Source organism: Ornithorhynchus anatinus, chromosome 8 (genome assembly GCF_004115215.2).
Source record: "Ornithorhynchus anatinus isolate Pmale09 chromosome 8, mOrnAna1.pri.v4, whole genome shotgun sequence".
Lineage (NCBI taxonomy): Eukaryota > Metazoa > Chordata > Mammalia > Monotremata > Ornithorhynchidae > Ornithorhynchus > Ornithorhynchus anatinus.
The window spans coordinates 22776341-22795787 of record NC_041735.1 but is presented as its reverse complement, the minus strand read 5'-3'; the positions used below and the strand labels follow the sequence as shown (position 1 = coordinate 22795787).

At 43.5% G+C, this 19447-nt stretch overlaps 1 protein-coding gene across 1 annotated transcript in view; it reads right to left on the bottom strand.

The window, feature by feature from the left end:
• The window catches only part of ZHX3 (zinc fingers and homeoboxes 3), an 81757-nt gene that overhangs the window by 51099 nt on the left and 11211 nt on the right, over nucleotides 1-19447 (bottom strand).

Below are 19447 nucleotides of genomic sequence, written 5' to 3'. Positions count from 1 at the left end.
TTCCTCAAGACCTGCATTTTGACTTCAAAAGAGCCACAATTGGTCAAAAGCTGCAGTTTGTCTTCCCTTACTTGCCTCCAATTTATGTCATTCCTCTATCCACCATCGCCCCCATCTACCTCACTGAAAAACAATAATGTTGGTATTTGTTAAGCGCTTACTATGTGCAGAGCACTGTTCTAAGCGCTGGGGTAGATACAGGGTAATCAGGTTGTCCCACGTGAGGCTCACAGTTAATCCCCATTTTACAGATGAGGTAACTGAGGCACAGAGAAGTTAAGTGACTTGCCCACGGTCACAAAGCTGACAAGCGGCAGAGCCGGGATTCAAACCCATGACCTGTGACTCCGAAGCCCGGGCTCTTTCCACGGAGCCACGCTTTGCTAAACTCTGTCCTTTCCTCTCCATCCAAACTGCTACCAGGTTAATCCAAGCATTTATACTATCCCACCTTGATTACTATATCAGCCTCCTTGCTAGCCTCCCTGCCTCCTGTTTCTCTCCACTCCAGCCCATACTTCACTCTGCTGCCTGGAACATTTTCCTATAGAAATGTTGAAGCCATGTTTCCCCACTCCCCAAGGACCTCTAGCGGTTGCCAATTCACCTCCACATCAAACAGAAACTTCTTACCATCTCAATCTTCTTGCCCCCAACTACCTCACTACTCTCTTACTATAGACTGCACACTTCACGCCTCTAATGCCAACCTTCTCACTGTTCTACGATCTTGTGTATTTCACCTCCGACCTCTCACCCACGTCCTGCCTCTGGCCTGGAACATCTTTCCTCTTCATATCTGACATTTACTCTCCTCCCTCTTCCAAGATTATTGAAGGCACATCTCCTCCAAGAGGCCTTCCCTGATTAAGCCCTCCTTTTCTGTTCTCCCACTCCCTTCTGCGCCACCGACTTACTCCCTTTAGTCAACCCCCTCCCAGCCCCACAGCACTTACGTACATATCTGTAATTTTATATTAATGTCTCTCTCCCCCTCGAGACCGTTGTTGGCAGGGAATGTGTGTGTTAAAATGAACTCTCTCCCAAGTGCTTAGTCCAGTGATCTGCATGCAGTAGTCACTCAATAAATGGGACTGACTGAATGAAATGGCCAGGGGTAGGGGAACACCTCCTGGGGCTGTCCCATTAGTGATGAAGGTTTCCAACCGATGGAGCTAGGACAGACTCAGCAGAACTTCTGTAAAATAGCTGGCTATGTGGGCGGCGAAGACCACAGCGGCTACTGAGGTGGCTAACCTGGCAACCACTTGCTGGTCTACGATACCACAGAGCAGCAGCGACGCTACATTGCTGTCATCTTGGCCGTAAATAGGATCTGTAGGTAAATTGCTTGCATTCATTTTGCAATGTGCTACACCCTTGCCCACCTTCACCTCTGCTGCCCTGGAGAGAACATGAGAGACTGTAAAGGCTACCGGGCAGATCTCACACTGACATCACAATCATTTCCTTGGGGCCAGTTTTCAGTCCCCAAGTCTTCATGAGGAGACCGAGGCCCTCTCTCCCCAATCACTTATGATGGGAGATGCCATCCATCCATCACATGCCTCAAGAAGTCCTGTAGACAGCAAGCTCATTGTGGGCAAAGAATGTGTCTGCTTATTGTTATATTGTACTCTTCCAAGCGCTTAGTATAGTACTGTGCTTATGGTAAGTGCTCAGTAAAGACGACTGAATGAAATACAATTGAATGAAATACAACTGAATGAAGCACAACAGAAATCTCCATGACCTCCTCTCATAAAAGAAACAATTACATGACACTGAAAAACATTCACACTCCAGGTTGATATCTATACCTAATAGTCCCTAAAGATTCACAGATTTCAAAATTTCATCTATTTCATGGTGGGTGTCGGACAGAGCAGCAGGCCCCTCCCCCACCCTTTCTGTCTGCGGTCTTTTTGGTCACTTGAAGCCACAGCCCTGACTTCAGCCCTAATCCTAACCCCCACCCTCCCTCCCCGCCACAGAAAGTCCAGACGGTTGTGAGTTGTCGGATAAACTTTCTAGTGCTGTAAATGCAGTTTGGTGTCGGATGCAGACAGTATTCACAGTTCCACCTCATTCACGGGGATTTCTCTAACCAAACCCCCATGAAAACTGAAGAACTTCTATATATCATTCTGGAATATTCAGGGATGAATGTATATATGAACTGCACAGAGATCTGCAGAGAAGACATAACACTCGGTAATATAACTTCCATTTAGATAACTATAGAGCCAGGTTTTTTTTGGTTTGTTATTGTTTTTTTTAAATGGCATTTAGTAAGCACTTACTCTGTGCCAAGAATCACTGTACAAAGTGCTGAGGTAGCCACAAGTTACTTAGGTTGGACACAGGCCATGTCCCACATGGCGCTCACAGTCTTAATTCCCATTTCACAGATGAGGTAACTGAGGCACAGAGAACTGAAATGACTTGCCCAAGAGCACACAGCATACGAGTGGCTGAGACAGAATTAGAACCCAGGTCCTTACTCCCAGGCCCGTGCTCCATCCACTAGGCAAAGCTGCTTTTCCAGTATGTTACGAATAACGACTCATAACGACGCCATGGACACATCTCTCTCAGAACGCCCCACCTTCGTTCATTCATTCAATAGTATTTATTGTGTGCTAACTATGTGCAGAGCACTGTACTAAGTGCTTAGAATGTACAATTCGGCAGCAGATACAGACAATCTCTGCCCAATAACAGCCTCACTCCATCTGCTTTTGCTCTGGTAGTGGATCCATAGAGTGAAGTACTTACTATGTGACAAACACTATGCTAAACATCGTGGTAGACACCTACGATCAGATCAGACATGGGTCCCTGTCCCTCATGGGACTCACGGTCTAAGGGGGTGCCCTCTTAAAAGATCTTTTTGTGGGCAAACGTGGTTCAATCCTTTTGGAGACTTACTTGTGGAAGTTTCATTTCTCTTCAACTATAGACCAGGGCAGATAGGCTCTTTGGACACTTCATTAATTAAAGGATGCTTGCCAAAATCTACAATATGGTTGGAATGCAAATCATTTCCCAGAGCAGCCCTCTGCAAACCATTTGTGGACGATGAGACTAAAACAGTAAAGTTCTTTTGGATTAACAGTGCTTACAGAGTCCTCGACTAAAAATGTGACTCCCCCCACTCCCTTCAGGAGGGTAAGAGAGGCAGAACCAGCACCCACTCAGTCCAGACCACCAATGTCGCTGGGACTTGGGGTAGCTGGGGACCCACCTGGCAACCGCTCAGCTTTCCACCATAGGAGCAACACCCTTAATCTGCAGAAAAACACAACCAGCTAGGCTTTCTCCTCCCCTAAAACCTCAGGAGAAAAGCCTTCCTTTCCAAATTTTGAAACAACTGGAAGCCTGTGGAAGTGTATAACCAAGGAGTCTTTTCCTGGGGCAGTGAGCCGCCTGATACTGCTTTCTCTGTCAGTTCTCTGGAAACATCAGTCAATCAATGATATTTATTGAGCGCTTATTATATGCAGAGCACTATACTAAGAACTAAGAAGGGGACAATGCAACAGAATTCTCAGAAACATGCGGGTTACATTCCTGATTAAACCCCACATTAAAGAAAACTCACATTGCTTCACACACAATTTGACTAAGGCCCTGTGCACACACAGACCTGCTTCTTACAACATCGCATGTGTCCTATCCAGACAGGCCCGTGTTGTCGGGAAGAACGTTCCCTTCTGCAACAGCATTTTAGCCAAAACACGTCATGAAAGCACCTGTTTGGGGAGAACTGACTGTACTATTTTTACTGTTTGTCGAGGATGGCTCAGCACAAATCATGACCAATATTCACAAACAACTCAAGCGCATATCCTGATGGTGGCAGGGCATAGTTTTGCACTCTTAAACGCTAGCATCTGGGCACTGTTTGTCCCGAAGGACAAGGGACGAGAATCAATCAATCATAGTTATTGAGCGCATACTGTAAGAAGGGCACTGTACTAAGTGCTTGGAAGAGTACGACACGACAATATACTAGATATCAAAGAACAGAAGCAGTGTGGCACAGGCCTGGGAGTCAAAAGGACCTGCATTCTAATCTTGGCTCTGCTACTTGTCTGCTGTGGGACCTTAAGTAAGTCACATGTGGGTGAACAGGACAGTTCTGGGCCCTGTGTCCAAGAAGGCCATGTAACACCCAGGGAGGATGACTCCGGAGAGCTGACATTTTGCAGAGCAACAAGGAGAGGGAGGGGAGTTGGCCAAGGAATGCAAAAGGGTTTTGGTCACTTGGGTGAAGCAGCACAGCGTAGGGGATAGAGCATGGGCCTGGGAGTCAAAAGGACATGGGTTCTAATCCCAGCTCTGCCATTTGTCTGCTGTGTGACCTTGGGGCAAATCACTTCACTTCTTTGGGCCTCAGTTACCTCATCTGTAAAATGGAGATTGAGATTAAAATGGAAATTGAGACTAGAGGTTGGACAGGGATTGGGTCCAATCCAATTATTTTATATCCAACCCAGCGCTTAGTACAGTGCCTGATACACAATAAAAACTTAACAAATACCATTATTATTACTATTATTATGCACCAAGTTGCCTGACCTCCAGCTCCAAGGCACACTGTCCACTTCAGACTCCTGCTAGCCAGATTGGAGTGTAGGGCAGTTACCCAAACCGAATCCACCCAAGGAGAGTCTTAACCCCAGGAACAGGCTGGTAAAGAGAGAATGAGATCACAGATGGGAACAGCTTGACACAGTCATGGAAATGGAGCAAGAGTCATAAAGGTCAAGAACTGCAGTGTATGTACAGCTGAGAACAGTTTCCCTGCAAGAGCTTCATTGAGTTGTTTTTAATTCCACTCTCCGGACATAAATTTGTGTTGGCTGAATTTTAGAGTCATCCTCCTTTTGGTGGACAACAAAAAGTATCTTAGCTATGTCTTAAGTGAGACTTCCGTTGAATTAAGAAGCAATTAAATGACACAATTGAGAAATGGGCCACAGCAGCATCCTAGGACACTGGTACCAAGGAAACTAGTTCAGGCCTACTGCTAGCTGCCTATGGAAGATCGATAGGTCCCTCACACATTCACAGGTCCCAAGTTTGGATGCTGAATCAACTTTGGGGTGCTTGGCTCTACAACAGGGCCTTCGAACACCATACCTCGGACACAAAACGCATAGTTTTAGGGTGCCCAAAGGAAGATTAAAAAAGAATTAACTTATTGACTAGCTACTGGCAAGCCCATTTTTTTTATGGTATTTGCTAAGCACTTAGCAGGTGCCGAGCACTGGGGTAGATACAAGTTAATATGGTTGGACAATGTCCCTCATGAAGCTCACAGTCTTAACTCCCATTTTACAGATGAGGGAAGTGAGGCACAAATAAATGACTTGCCCAAGGACATATAACACACCAATGAATCAACCCTATTTACTGACTGCAGATCACTGTACTAGCACTTAGGACGGTACAATAAACAATTTAACAGACACAATCCCTGCCCACAATGAGCATACAGCCTAGAGGGGGAGACAGACATCAATATAAATAAATTATAGATATGTATGTAAGTGCTCTGGGGCTAAAGCAAGGGAATGAATAAAGGGAGAAAATCAGGGTGACACAAGGGAGAGGGAGAAGAAGCAATGAGAGCTTAATCAGGGAAGGCCTCTTGGAGAAAATATGCCTTCAGTAAGACTTTGAAGGTGGGGAGAGTAATTGTCTGTTGGATATGAAGAGTCAGTCATTCAGTAGTATTTATTGAGTGCTTTTGTGCAGAACACTGTACTAAGTGCTTGGGAGAGTACACTCTAAAAATATAACAGACACCTTCCCTGCCCAAAGTGAGCTTACAGTGTAGAAGGGGAGGGTGTTCCAAGCCAGAGGCTGGACGTGGCAGAGCCAGGATCAGAACCCGGTCCTCTGGCTCTCAGGGCCCGTGCTCTTCCCATTAGGCCAAGCTGCTTCTCGCGATGGTTTGATTCTCCTCTTCCGCTGCTGCTTCTGCTCTTCAGCCCCGTGACCTTTAGCTCTGGGCTGGCCCTTCCCCGCAGCTTCAAGTCTCAAGAATTTAGTCTGGGCTCCCTATCCCATTTCTTAAAGGTCTGACCTGAACCTCGACCTCCTCACCTTCACCTTGGTGGTGGCTACATGGCTGATCATCCTGGGAAGCCACTCAATAGTCAGGTTGTCATTCAATACTCAAAGTGGTTTGGGTCTTTTTCTGTGAGTGTCTTTTTCTGCCTCTCTGGCAGTTAGCCCCTTGGGTCCAACCTTTTTACCTCAGGTAGTGCCCACACCAGAGGAGGGTTCTGGAGTGGCTCTGCCCACCACTTTGCCTCTGAGGACCTATTACTGCAGGTGAACAAACTGCCACATTCATGCATTCATTTATTCAATTGTATTGAGTGCTTATTGTGCGCCAAGCACTGTATTAAGTGCTTGGGAGAGTCCAATATAACAATAAATTGGTATCTACCCTGCCTAAAAGGAGCTATTTCAGGAGGAAACAATAATGTTAATGATGGTATTTGTTAAGTGCTTACTATGTGTTGGAGAAGCAGCGTGGCTCAGTGGAAAGAGTCTGGGCTCGGGAGTCAGAGTTCATGGGTTCGAATCCCGGCTCTGCCACTTGTCAGCTGTGTGACTGTGGGCAAGTCACTTCACTTCTCTGGGCCTCAGTTCCCTCATCTGTAAAATGGGGGTTAACTGTGAGCCTCACATGGGACAACCTGATTATCCTGTATCTACCCCAGCGCTTAGAACAGTGCTCGGCACATAGTAAGCGCTTAACAAATATCAACATTATTAACTGTACTAAGCTCTAAGAGCAAATGTCAAAGCCTTGCACAAACACCAAGTTTCCAGCCTCTAGCAGGTCCTACCTACCCTGAACCCAACCGTAGAACTTGTAGTTTGTACTGCACAGAGCCTAAATCGCGTCCAACTTATCAATCAATCAATGGCATTGAGCCCATACTATGTGCAGAGGACTGTACTAAGCACTTGGGAGTGTCCAATAAGGTTGGTAGGTAGGATCCCTGCCCTCAGGGAATTTCACTTCCAAGACCAGAGGTCATGAATGGTCCTGGAGGGGGTGGCAAATGTGGAGTTGTCCTGTCAGAGTCCTGCAAATAAAGTAACACTGACACGACTGGGGAGCCAGAATCAGACTCCAAACCATCATCTCTCCTGGTCAATCAATAATCAATAAATGGTACAATGGTATTTATTGAGAACTTGTATGCCGAGTACTGTTCTAAACGCTTGGGAGACCAATGCAACAGAATTGGTAGACACATTCCCTCCCCACAATGGAGCAGCATGGCCTAGTGGATAGAACATGGGCCTGGGAGTCAGAAGGACCTGGGTTCTAATCCCGGCGCCTCCACGTCTCTGCTACGTGTCCTGGGGCAAGTCACTTAACTTCTCTGTGCCTCAGTTACCTCATCTGTAAAATGGGGATTAAGACTGTGAGCCCGATTTGAAAAAGGGACAATGTCCAACCTGAATAGTTTGTATCTACCCCAACACTTAGCACAGAATAAATGTTTAAAACAAACCACACAGACACACACACACACAAAAAAACGAGTTTGCAGTCTAGAGGATAAGCTTACAGTCTAGTGACAATCTGGTGATTTTTGAGATTTCCCCCATCACTGCCCACTGACTTCTTTAAAAGGCACAAGATTTGAAATCCACCTACAGACACCAGGGCTTGACAACCTTTATTCCTCTCCCCGATCTAGTAAGCACTCAATAAATACCACTGATTGATTACCTAACTCTGCCTCTATTTGGACAGCAGGGGCAGTGCCAAGCAGTCTAAGGCATAGAGCCCAGAAACAAATGCCCCTTGAGTAGATCTCTCCCCTTCCCCCAAACCTCCATTCACTTATTTTCCCCATGATCCTCTCTGAACTGGCAATTCTACAAGATTCTAGTCAACCCCAACAATTGAAATGAGCATACTCTTTATTCCATCCTCTAAGCCACAGTGTTTAATACAATGCTCTGCCCTAGCAGGTGCTGAAATACTGGGCCAAAGACTGATTCCTATGAGCAATTCCACTTGCATTCTCCCATTAAGTAAATGTTGAACTAAATGTCATTGATACCGAATATATAAAAAAAGAACTAGTCTAGGTTGGTGATGGTTTTGCTTCTCTTTGCCATCCAAAGAAGAGTATGGGGATCTGGCATTCAGAGTACCACTCCTGGGACCCCTTGCTAGCTGGGCAGAGGTGGGAGGGCAGAATAAATAGCAGTCGGAGGCATAGAGAAATGTGAACTGCAAACTTCAGAGCAGCCAAGTGGGGGATTGGAGAACAGTACACAAAGTGCTGAAGGAGCGTGTGGAATCCTAGAAGCAACATCTGGGCTGTGGTCAGGAGAGGGAAGGCTAAACGGGGAGACAGAGGGTGCCATCCTCTGGTATGAGGGCCTTGGGTTTCTGACACCTGATCTTCCTGCCCCCAAAATCTGGCCCTGCTTTTTCAAAAAACACTGATTCAGAGAATCAGCATGGCCTAGTGGAGAAGAAGTACCTGGGTTCTAATCCCAGCTCTGCCAATTGCTTACGGTGTGACCTTGGACAAGTCATTTCACTTCGTTGTGCCTCATTTTCTTCCACTCTAAAATGGGGATTAAATCCTACACCCTCCTACTTAGATGGTAAGCCCCATATGGGACAGAGACTGTGTCCAACCTAATTACTTTGTACCTTTCCCAGAGCACAGGACAGTGCTTGATACAGAGTTAGTGCTTAACAAATACCATAAAAAAAAAGGAAGAGATGACACATCCTCTCCTGGAAAGGCATTCTAGTATCATACAACTTTTATTCAGGACATTTTTCCTCAACAGATAAATACCTCCTGCTGCACATCAAATGCATTCTTTCTTGCCTGATGCCAGTGGAAACAGAGAAGAGTCACATAAGCATGCATTCATAAACTTGAGAGACAAGCCAACAGCCTTCTCTTCTCCAGGGTAAATCAATCCAGTCCTTTTAGACTGCTTCCCCAAACTTTTAATCATTTTGGTTACTTTCCTCACAACCCAAGTTTGGGATCCCCCAAAACACTAGAGCTCAAATTAATGCCAAGTAAAAAGGGTGAAATGAATCACAGTTTTTATTAGCTATGTTACTATTTATAAATTGTACCATCATGTTTGCACTTTAAAAAAAATACTGGATTCTTTTGCTGACTCATATTTATTTACAATCCACTATGGACTCTACCATGTTTATCCCAAAATCAGTCCTGCACCACTTTTCCTTTGTCTACTACTTTTTTTCCTCTCTCTGGTCCAGTTTACTTATACACCCTTCTCCAACTCGCCACACTCGCTTTGAATATTAATTTAATTCTACAAGATTCTGGTCAACCCCACCACTTGTAATGAGCATACTCTTTATTCCTTCCTCTAAGCCACAGTGTTTCGTAGCATGCTCTGCCCAAGCAACTGCTCAATATATGCTGCCTTTGACAATGTATAATGCTCAAATATGGGGGCAAAGACTGATTCCAATGAGCAATTCCACTTGCGTTCTTCTATAAAGTCGACGCTGAATGAGATGACATTGATAATTTCTCTTTAGACACGATGTTTCTAGGACTAATGCCCTGTTCTGATTGTTCTCTAAAGTGATGGCATTTCGATATTCTTCCAGTATGAAGGTGCCAGTATTTGCATCCCAAGTTCCAGTCATACTTCTACCTCTCCCAAATGACGACTCAAAAGCAGCTAGAGCAGCAGAAGAGGGAGAAAATGGGGCTGGCTTTTGGTTTCTCAGTCTGCCTTGCTCCCCAGGATTGAGGAACAGTTTTAGACTGTGAGCTCCTTGAAGACAAAGATTATGTCTACCAACTCGATTGCCTTGTATGCTCCCAACCATTTAGTACAGTGATCTACACACAGAGTAAGCACTCAATAAAGATCCAGGCCAGAGCAAAAGGCCACCGGGGTGAAGAACAGGAACAGTAATGGAAGAGGGGAATCAATCGCGAGAAGCAGAATGGCCTAATGGATAGAGCACAGGTTTGGAATTAAGAAGGACCAAGGTTCTAATCCCAGCTCTGTCACTTGCCTGCTGTGAGACCTTGGGCAAGTTGCTTCACATCTCTGGGCCTCAGTTCCCTCATCTGTAAAATGGGGAATACGACTGTGGGACACAGACTGTGTCCAACCTGATTAGCTTATACTTATGCTAGGGCTTAGTACAATGACTGGCACATAGTAAGCACTTAACAAACACCATTAAAATAAATACTGCCGATAGATTGAATTGGGAAAAGGAGGCTTAGGAAAAAGAAAAATTCCTTTTCCCGTTTCTTGCTCCACTGTCATGGCATTCCTGAGAGGTTGCTGGAATCAGAGAAGTGAGTGTATGGTTGAAGGCTGAGGAAAAGTCTATCAGTAGTACTTACTGAGCTCCCACTGTGTGCCAACCACTGAACTAAGTGCTTGGAAGAGTACATTAGAGCTAGTAGTCACAATCCCTGCCTTCAATAAGTTTACAGTCTAGTGGGGAAGGCAGACATTAAAATAAACTACAAGTAGAAAAAATCAACGAGTTTAAGGAGAAGTAAAAATTTTTAATATGGAAAAAAAATGACCCATCCCCTCCACCAAAGCCAGATATAAAGAGATAGTAGATAAAAGATGGAAGCAGCATGGCCCAGTGGAAAAATAACAGGCCTGGGAATCAGAGGACCTGGGTTCTAACCCGGTTCCACCATTTGCCAAGGTCACACAGCAGACAAGTCAATTAGCTTCTCGGTGCCTCAGTTCCCTCATCTGCAAAATGGGAACCCTGTTCTCCCTCCTACTTGGACTGTGAGCCTCATGGGGACCTGATTCTCCTATATCTCCCTCAATGCTTTGAACAGTGCTTGGCCCATAGTAAGTGCTTAACAAATACTGCAATTATTATAAAAAGATGAAAACTACATAAGGTTTGTGATCACTTCTGTAATCTGAATTAGGAAGCACAGAGATCCAGTAGCAACACAAACAATCTGCACGTATCACTAACCACTTGCACTCCCCTCACTCCCGGCACTGAGGTTGTCCATTTTAATATCCTCACAGTGGAGTAAAGGAGGAAGATGAGGCATTGTGTTGAACACATGTGGTCATGAAAACAGCCTAAGACTTGGAATGACCATTGGAAAATGATCACGCAATGTGTAAACTCCCTCTAAATGGTAAACTCGTTATGGGCAAGGTATGTGTCTACGGATTCTTTTGAACACTTCCAAGTGCTTAGAACAGTGCTTGGCACATAGTAAGTGTTTTAACAAATACCACAATTATCATAAAAGGGTGAAAATTAAAAAAGGTTTATGACCACTCCTATAATCTGAGTTTGGAAGCACAGAGGTCTAGTCTGGTGGCAACACAAAACCATTTGGACTGCCGTCCCTGAAGCTGTCCATTTTAATTTCCTCACATTAGAGCAAAGGAAAGCAAAGGGGTCTTTGCCCCCTCCTACCTCACCTCCCTATTCACCTACTACAACTGACCTGCACACTTCACTCCTCTAGTACTAACCTTCTCGCTGTTCCTCTTTCTCGCTGCCAACCTCTCGCCCACATCCTGCCTCTGGCCTGGAATGCCCTCCCTCCTCATATCTGACAGACAATTACTCTCTCCCTTCTTCAAAGCCTTGCTGAAGGCACATCTCCTCCAAGAGGCCTTCCCTGACTAAGCCCTCCTTTCCTCTTCTCCCACTCCCTTCTTCATCGTCCTGACTGGCTCCTTTTGTTCATTCCCCCCTCCCAGCCCCACAGCACTAATAGATATAGCTGTAATTTTATTTATGTCTTCTCCCAGCCCCCAAACTATAAGCCTGTTGTGGGCAGGGAATGTGTCTGTTATATTATGTTGCAATCGCCCCAGCACTTAGTACAGTACTCTGCTCACAGTAAACACTCAATAAATATCACTGATGGAGAAAGATAAAGCACTGTGCTGCACACGTGCTGGTCATACAAATAGCCTAAGCCTTGGAATGACCATTGGAAAATGAGCAGGCAATGCGTCAACTCCCTCTAGACCGTAACCTCGTTAAGGGGCAGGGAACGTGTCTGCTAATTCTGTTATATTGCACTCTCCCAAGCGCTTAGTACACTGCTACCCACATAGTAAGCACTCAATAAATAGCACTGACTGATCGATGTGTCCACAAGCACGTATTATAGGGCATGACACACTATGGGCACTCAAATGTTGTCAATATTATTAAGCATCTTTATAAATCAGGTGGCTATTAAAGAAAATAAATGCATCTCACATTTTTTTAAAAATAGGTATTTTAAACCCGAGAACCACCACTAAATGGCACTGCCTGGACTGGACTGTCTTGCTAAAATATCAATGCCTGACATATCGGGAATACTGTCATTTCGGGAATACTGCTTAATAACTGCCTTCTCAATACAGTTTTGAGACTTCTAACTGCTGCAGCCAGAGCTCCAAATTTCCCATGGCTGGCAACGGCAAATGCAAAGTTAGTTAGTGAAAGATCCTATAACCCAAATCAGGCATGTTTTTCCCAAGGGCCTGGTTTCAGTTTCCCCGTCGCTGGCGCCATTACGACAGTGGGCTTTGTTCTTCATCATACGCTGAGGGAACCGAAGCCCAGTTGTCCCTCCGTCCGCGCACAAAGAGCAGTGAGTTTCCACTCCCTTGTTATGGGATTGGAGCCGGGCTCTGAGGCAGTTGTAGAAAAGAGGGCACTTCACTGTCGCCACTATATATATATATATATTTATATATATATTAAACGGCCACATGCACTCTTTGCTGTTCTGTCGGTAGAATATGACTCACTTCAGATTCAGATATTGCCTCTTTCAGGACAATTTTGAACCCTTGCTTGTAGCAAATGAAGGAGAAGTAAATATATTCCTTTGTGCCAGCCCACCGGTATTATCCAATACCTCCAGAAGGATTTGTATTTCGATGGAAGGAAGGTAGCCATGATTCATATACTATTGCTAATTAACCACAAGAGCTTTGACATAATTACCATCATAAGGCAAATCATGAATAATTAAGGAACTTGAAATCTGCCCTTTTAGCATTCCATTATTTCCCACAAGTTGGAAACGAGTTTCAGGGCATGTCTAATACAACCTTATAATGGTCGAATAGATGTTACAATAAACACAGATCTATATTTCAGGGCCCCTAGTCTCACTGGAAATCCTAGACGCCTCGGAAAAATAGAAGAGAAACCCCAGAAGATTAGAGCACTAAAGAACCTCAAGAGATAAGCCCAGCAATCCAGCGCTGTCAAAACAAAATCCACCTTTTTCTTAAAGACGTACTCAAAGTTGGTGATTCTAGGGAAAGAAGAAAACGTTTCTGTACAAGAAATGTCCTTTTTTTTTTTTTGGTGGGGAAGGGGATGAACAAAAGCAGATCTCCTTGTGGGGGAGACTGGTGGGAAAAAACATAATGATACGAGATAAAATTCATTTGAATTTTTATAGTAGCAGTCATCTGAGGCAGCATGGCCTTGTGGATAGAACACAGGCCAGGGAGTTAGAAGGTCCTAGGTTCTAATTCTGGCTCTGCCTCTTGTCTGCTGTGTGATCTTGGGCAAGTCACTTCACTTCTCTGTGCCTCAGTTACCTCATCTGCAAAATGGGGATTAAGACTGTGAGCCCCATGCAGGACAGGGACCGTGTCCAACCCCATTTGCTTCTATTTACTTGTGTTAAATACAGTGCCTGGCACATAGTAACAAGTACCATTATTATTATCTGAACTACCTGGAATCAGGCTAGTTCAGGAGTCTGGATAATTAAATATAAGTGGACTTTGTTCAGTTATTCAAACTTTTTCCTCAACTGCTCCAACAAGCCTTATTTTGATCAGCCTTTGGATCACCAAATTCACCTTAAGTGTAACTTCAATCAATACAGCACCTTCAAGTTAGGGCCAGATTATTTAGGGATAAACAAATGGAACCAAAGATCAGGATAATAATAATAATAAAGGCATTTATTAAGCACTTACTATGTGCAAGCACCATTCTAAGCACTGGGGCAGATACAAGATAATTAGGTTGTCCCAGGTGGAGCTCACAGTCTTAATCCCCATTTTACAGATGAGGTAACAGGCATAGAGAAGTTAAGTGACTTGACTTAAAATCACACAACTGATAAGTGGTGGAGCTGGGATTAGAACCCATGACCTCTGACTCCCAAACGTTTGCTCTTTCCACTAAGCCATGCTGCTTCTCAGGATAACTAACCTGTACAACAACAAATCCTATAGAATACTGGACTGAAATGAAATGGACTTCTTTGGCATATTTTGAAGAGAACAATTTGAATCAAAAAAGTTTGACTATTTCAGGTTATTGTCTTAGCTGACAACCACAGTCAAAGAGATATTCCTGACAAAATAGACTTTTTGTTCCATAAACCTGCATTTCATAAATCAGTAGATCAGGCAAAAGAATGATTTGAAAAATAAATTAAAATTGGGATTAATGCTGTGAAGGTTTACATGGTAAATGACTAACATTAAGTGACAGTTAAATAGCATTTGTTAAGCATTTACTCTGTGCAGGAACTGTATTAAGCACTGGGGTAGATACAAGCTAATCAGGTTGGACACTGTCCCTATCCCACATGGGGCTCACAGTCTTAATCCCCACTTTATAGATGAGATAACTGAGGCATAGAAAAGTTAAGTGACTTTTAATTTCTTTCCTGGTATTTGTTAAGTGCTTACTATGTGCCAGGCACTATACTAAGCATGGGAGTAAATACAAGCTACTCAATTTGGACAGAGTCTATGATCCACATGGGGCTCACACTTTTCATCCCCATTTTACAGATGAGGTAACTGAGGCACAGAGAAGTTAAATGACTTGCCTAAAGGTCACACAGAATTATAATAATAATTCTGGTATTTGTTAAGTGCTTACTGTGTGCCAGGCACTGTACTAAGCGCTAGGGTAGATAGAAGCAAATCGGGTTGGACATTGTCCCTGTCCAGCCTGGGGCTCAAAGTCTCAATCCTCATTTTACAGATGAAGAAACTGAGGCACAGAGAAGTGAAATGACTTGTCCCAGGTCCACAGCAGACAAAGATGTGGCAGAACTGGGATTAGAACCCAGGTCCCCTGACTCCCAGGCTCTATTCACCAAGCCACACTGCTTTCCTTGCATCAAATGCTCTACATCTTTATCTGAAGACCAGTTTTCCAGACTCAATGAACACTGGTTTAGTTCAATTTTACAAAAATACCCCTCCAAGAGGCACTCTGCCACTGCCCGTGTATGCTGTCCTGAGCTTAACTCTTTAGATGCTTTTTTTTTTTAATTTCATACCTCAATACCCCTACTTCTTGCTTCTGGGCTTGTCATTTACATTTGATGGGGTGTCCTGCCACTAATGACAGATGAGACTTGATCTGGGCTCAGGACCCAGAACCTGAGCAAAGGAACTGATCAATCCATCAATCGTATTTTTTGAACGGTTACTGCATGCAGAGCACTGTACTAAGTGCTTGGGAGAGTATATGATAGTGAGGATGGTTTGCACACCAGCACTTGAACCCCCTCTACCCAACTATTTGTTTTTCCAGTGATCTCAGAGTCAAACTAGATTTATCAGTAAGAGGCATGGATTTTTGAACCTCCGTGCACAGAACAATACAGTATACTTTCAATTATCCACGCTGACAGAGGAGATCCTAGGTCTGAATAATAAAAAGAGAGGATAACTCTCCACTTAACCACCTTTCTCCCCCCAAAATAAATCTTTCTAATGATCGCTTTGGCTTTCATTCCCCACCAGTAGATTTGGGCTCTATCTAAAAAAATGGCACAAATTTTCCCCCAGCCCAAATGGAGCTATTCCGCAACCCTGGATGTTTTCTAGAACTTCAGTTTGGCTGCTGAGAAAATCCACGCTGTATTTTGTGGGCACCGGCATCTAAACAGTAGTGTTAGAGTTGGGCAAAAATTTAGAAGGGACTTAGTCTCTGGATGGGGGAGAGAGGGAGTAAGCATTACGGTGGGAAGAGAAATAACAGTCGGGGAAATTAATACACAACAATCTGGGAAAAGGAAAGCCTTCGGGGAAACTGAAGTGCAGATATTACATAAAGAGATATTTTGCAGTTTACTGTATTCAGTGCCTGACCACCCCGAGCTGAAGAAAACCTGTATGAGAATGTCTTAATACTTCAGGGCATTCTTTTACCTGCCAACCTAGATTTAGCTCCTTGTGGACAGGGAATGTATCTACCAACTCAGTTATACTCTACTCTCCTAAGCACTTACTAGAGTCCTCTGCACACAGTAAGTGCTCAATGAATACCAATGATTAATTAAAAGACATTGTTGTACTTTCCCAAGTGCTTAATACAGTGTTCTGCACACAGTAAGCGCTCAATAAATATGATGGAATGAATCAATGAATAATATTGATGAGTGGCATTCCACATTAGCCCTCCCTTCATGATTTTGCACAGGTCAATCATGTCCCCTCTCAATCTTCATCTTTCTCCACTAAAGGTCCATAATGTTTTCACTCTGTCTTTGCAAAGAAGTCGATCCAACCCCTACTAATCTTTTTAGATGCCTTTCTCTGGATCTCTTCTAGGACAGTGCCTTGGAAGCAGAGATGAGGGGTGTAGACCGTGATGCTAAAAGTAGTCAACATATCTAGAATGATGAGGACCAAGGGGTCTTTGGTTGGGGCTAAACAGAAAATGATTGTACACCAGAATGTATATGAGTGGGCAAAAGTGAGCCTAGGAGGAGAAACAAATGGCTGCTATGAGAATTTGAATCATGCTATGAATTTAAGGAAGTCAAATACTGCAGAAGTTCGATGGAAATGGGAAAATTTCTCAAGAATGAAGACTCATCTTGGAGCACATTATGAACACAAAGTTGTGGTTTTATAAGAGAAAGGAGTATCTGTCCTGAGCAAGTGGTCTAATTTTCCTTGGCTTCTCTTTCTTCCACACGGCAGACTAACCTGACCTCCTCTAAATTCTTTCTACGACGACCTTGTCTCCACTTCAAAGATGAGGAAACAGAGTCAGTCAGTAAGTCAGTCGTATTTATTGAGCAGTTACTGTGTGCAGAGCACTGTACTAAGCACTTGGGAAAGTACAATAAAACAATATAACAGACACATTCCCTGCCCACAACATGCATACGGTCTAGAAGGGGAGACATACATTAATTCATTCATTCAATCAATCATATTTATTGAGCACTTACTGTGTGCAAAGCACTTTATTAAGCGCTTGGGAGAGAACACTATAACAACAAACCAACAGATTCCCTGCCCACGATGAGCTCATAGTCGAGAGGGAGAAATGGTCATTAATATACGTAAATAAATAAATTTATTTATTTATATGTAGATATATACATATTCATTCATTCAATCCTATTTATTGAGTGCTTACTGTGTGCAAATTACTGTACTATGTGCTTATATACATATGTGCTGATATATACATATGGAAATAAATAAAATTACAGATATATCCATAAGGGCTACGGAGAAGGGAGGGGGGAATGAATAAAGAAAACAAGTCACGGTGATGCAGAAGAGAGAGGTTGGGTGACCGGCTCAAGGTCACAAAGCAGGCCCGTGGCAGGGCAAGGATTTGAAACTACTCAGTAGATACCAACACCACCGCCACCACAACTATCCAGCCTGATGTTGCTGCACCAGGCATGAGCAAGGCTTGTCTATCAACTCTTTTGTCCCCTCCTAAGCACTTAGTACAATGCTCTGCACATGAGAAGTGCTCATTAAATATTACTGATTGATTACTCCTTTACTAGTTTCTCTTCCTCTCATCAGACCCTCACCTATACTCCAATTTCTAGTCTTTCTGCTGTTGGTCCAGTGGAAAGCGCATTGCTCTGGAAATCCGGAGATTTAATCAATCAATCATATTTATTGAGTGTTTATTGGGTGCAGAGCACTGTACTAAGTGCTTGAGAGAGTACAACATAACAGAATTGGATGACACATTTCCTGCCTACAGTGAGCTTATAGTCTAGAGGAGGATAGAAACATTTATATAAATGAATCAATGACATGTATGTACGTAAGTGCTGTGGGGCTGAGGGACGAGTGAATAAAGTGTGCAATCCAAGTGCAAGGGCATGGTCTAGTAGATAGAACTCAGGCCTGGGAGTCAGAAGTACCTGGGTTCTAATCCCGGCTCTGCCTCATGTCTGTGTGACCTTGGGCCAGCACTTGACTTCTCTGTGTCTCACTTGCCTCACCTGTAAAATGGGGATTAAGACTGTGAGCCCCACGTGGGACAACCTGATTACCTTGTCTCTATCCCAGGGCTTAGAACAGTGCTTGGCACAGAGTAAGCGCTTAACAAATGCCATCATTATTATTATCATTTACTCTCCTCTCTTCCCATTTTCATTCATTCATTCATTTGCATTTATTAAGTGCTTACTATGTGCTGAGCACTGTACTAAGTGCTTGGGAGAGTACAATATAACAACAGACATTTTCCTGCCCACAACAAGCTCACAGCCTAATGATGGAGGCAGACATTAGTATAAATAAATAGATAAGTAAATACATAAATTACAGTGTATACAGATACATACATATGTGCTGTGGGGATGGAAGGGAAGATGAATGAAGGAGCAAGTAAGAGTGGCGTAGAAGGGGGTGAGAGAAAAGGAGAGGAGGGCTTAGTCAGGGAAGGCTTCTTGGAGGAGGTAAGGCTTCTTGGAAGCGATCTTCCCACAATAACTGGACCATGTCCTTCTGGTTCTTAGTTCTTCCTCTTGTCCCTTCACAGATATGCCGCTTCCTCTCTACTTTTCCATCACAAGCTTAGGACAAGCCCTAATAAACTCCCAATTGGATACTGTTAATAGCCATCTTCCCAGTGTCCCTGCCTCCAGTTTCTCCCCTTTAAAAGCTTTCAAAAGCCTCTCATAAATATATATATATATACACACATATTTATCTCTGGTTTCAAGGTTTTGAACCTCTTGTTTCCCTTTTTTTAATTGGATTTTGTATTTTTTATGGTATTTCTTAAGCAATTGCTATGTGCCAGGCACCTTACTAAGTACTGAGGTAGACGCTCAACAAATACCACTGATTGCTTTTACTTATTTTATAAATTTCCTCAATGCCTACTTTGGAGCTTTGCACAAATATGGTGTTGAATGCTGTTGATGATGATGATGACAGATTACTTTTTTCAAACAGGCTGCATCTACCATGACAGTTTCACAACTTAGCTACAACAACAACAAAAAATCACAACTCCAATGAGCTATCACTACATTAAAGTTACACAAGGACATTATGTTTCAACACCTACACCCACAATACCTTGAAGCATCAACACCCATTAATAGATCTGACAAATTATGAATAAAAAGAGTAAACATCTCCATCTTGTAGTGAA